The following is a 2,525-nucleotide window of genomic DNA, read 5'->3' on the forward strand; positions in this document are numbered from 1 at the left end:
GGTAAAAGAGTAGAAGTGATGGAAATGAAGATATTCTAAAGCTTGAAACCTACAACACAATAATCTATACTCAAAAGCATGATGATTTCTAGTAAACTGGCCAAATGGTTAAATGAGAATAGCTTTACAAATCTGTATATTTGATTTTTCTATATCAAGAATGATATCAGGTTGCCAGACTGAATGGAAACTATATAAAATGCCAGATCAATATTTTAAAGTACACTGAATTACCAAAAAAAACTCTATGAATTCTACAATTTTAACTAAGTACAATTAGAATCTATTAGGAGGCTAAATTAGAAACAACTCTTTATCTGACCTTGGATGTATATTCAATGAGTATGAGATTTCCCTTTCCATTATACATACTATTCAGAAAATGTCAGACCAAACTCACAAATAATGGTAAATTAAAAATTAGTTTAATATTGTCAAATAGGAAAATACAGAAATTGAAGCTTTTACAACTCTCACATGAATATATTTTAAGTATTAAAGTAAAAATTCAAATAGTATATCCAATATAAACTTATCAAATTTAGAACAGCACTAAATTATAGCTGCTATGTAATTCTTGAGAAAATTTGTTTCAGTATATATTTATGTAAACAACTTTTTCAAAAGAAATCCTACAAAAGATGGCCAAACTAAAAGTCGGCCTCATTAGAAAAATCAAAAATACATTTTATAAGATCATAACATAGTCAAAGCATCTATAGTTTTCCAAGCTTGGAAGAAGTCCAAAAAGAAAAAAGTTATCTTCAAAGAAATTATACTTTTATCTAGGAAGTAACAAATTTTAACTGATAGATTTAATGAAAACTGAGCTACCTAAACTGCTTAAGAAGCTTAAGAAGATACATTCAGCCAATAAACATGTAAGATTCCCTCAAGACACAAAAATCATAGACTTATAATTCTTCATTCTATATTAGATTCCAACTCAAGTATGTCACATATTTAGTTTTCCTTTTAATTTACCCTTAAATTAATCTAAAACATAAATTTAAAAAAAAAATGAGTATCTCAATAGGAAAACAATTTCTTTAGAAAAGCATAAATTTGCTAGGACACTAAAATAAAAAATGTAATCAAGGAAAATGTAAGTATTTCCAATAGAGATTTTCAAGTTAAGACACTTTTTCCTACTGCCACTTGTAATCAAATTTAATTGTCAACTAAATTATAAAAATTAAATTCAATGACAGACTTACTCCAAAGAAAAACTAACATGATTAGATATGCAAGAAATACAAATAAATACAGAAAATTTAAATACTGACTTTCTAAAACAAGTTTAACGTGGTTTCTATTGCTTTTGTTAAAAAAAATAATAATTAAAAAAACCAAACCTGCCATATTCGTGTCAGCCCATGTTCTAATTTCTTTTTTATATAGCCACGATCAAAATTTGTTTCTTCAGTACCCATCATATTACTCCCTTCTGAAAATAAAAAGATGACAGTTTTAAATTTGCTTCACAATGTTTTTGTTTTCTAAAAAAAACTCATTTGGACTCCCATATATTGTAAGCCTATGTAAAATACAGAAAATATGTTCAATATTTATATAACCAAAACAATGTCAAAAAGAGGTATTAGGATTATACCTATTTGTTAAGTTAAACTTAGACCCTGAAATGTTTACTTTACATCTAAGACCACTCAGCTCAATATACGACTGGAGCTGGACAAGAATGTAACTTGGGTAGTGTGATCCCAGAGACCAGGTTCTCAGTGATCCATACACTGCCCACTGTCAGGGCATTACAGGGCCAATTAACACAATTATCAATTAATATGCATGTTAACAATAGTACAGATTGCAGATAATCTAACAATGTCTAGGTCAGCAGGTAAGATCAATGACTTGCCTCAAAACAAATCTCCTAAAAGCAAATGAAAATACACATGTACATTTATATTAAAGAGTATGTCTTTACATAAACAAACTGTGTGGAACAGGGTGTCCACACAGTTAGGCTAGCAAGGTGGCCACCGGTAACTACCAAAGTCCCATGAGTAGACCAGGTCCCAGACACATGCCTAATGTACCTACAAGCACTCCTACAGCTTCCGCCCTATTATCTGTATGGTCTGGCTATCAGGGACCCAGAAGCTCAGGGCAGTGGATCTGAACTACAGCTTCGGAGTTTTATTTTAGAATGGTAAAGTATCAGGATATCAGGAGTATCACTTTAGAGCTACAGCAAATGAACTCTAGAGACCCTTTCAGCTCTATGAAGTTCTGTGAAGAATAATTTTTCAAATTACTGATTCCTACAATTTTATTCATTAACGTGAATAAGAAAGGAATAACTGCAGGTGAATGAATGACTTTTTGGAGTCCTACATATTGCTGGCTTACCACTAGACTCATCAGAGTCCTAAATACTCTTAAAATATAAATATTAGGATCAAGGAATTTTAGCAAAGAGGACTAAGTACATAAGGCTCAAATAGAGTTTTAAGTTTGACTCTATACCCCAATGAAAATACATACATATAACCATATAATCATAC

At 30.6% G+C, this 2,525-nt stretch overlaps 1 protein-coding gene across 1 annotated transcript in view; it reads right to left on the reverse strand.

Annotated features, from left to right (window-relative positions):
- The window catches only part of VPS50 (VPS50, EARP/GARPII complex subunit), a 122,851-nt gene that overhangs the window by 44,184 nt on the left and 76,142 nt on the right, over positions 1–2,525 (reverse strand). The gene's annotated exons all lie outside the window — the stretch shown is intronic.

Source organism: Pteropus vampyrus, unplaced genomic scaffold (assembly GCF_000151845.1).
Source record: "Pteropus vampyrus isolate Shadow unplaced genomic scaffold, Pvam_2.0 Scaffold4, whole genome shotgun sequence".
Lineage (NCBI taxonomy): Eukaryota > Metazoa > Chordata > Mammalia > Chiroptera > Pteropodidae > Pteropus > Pteropus vampyrus.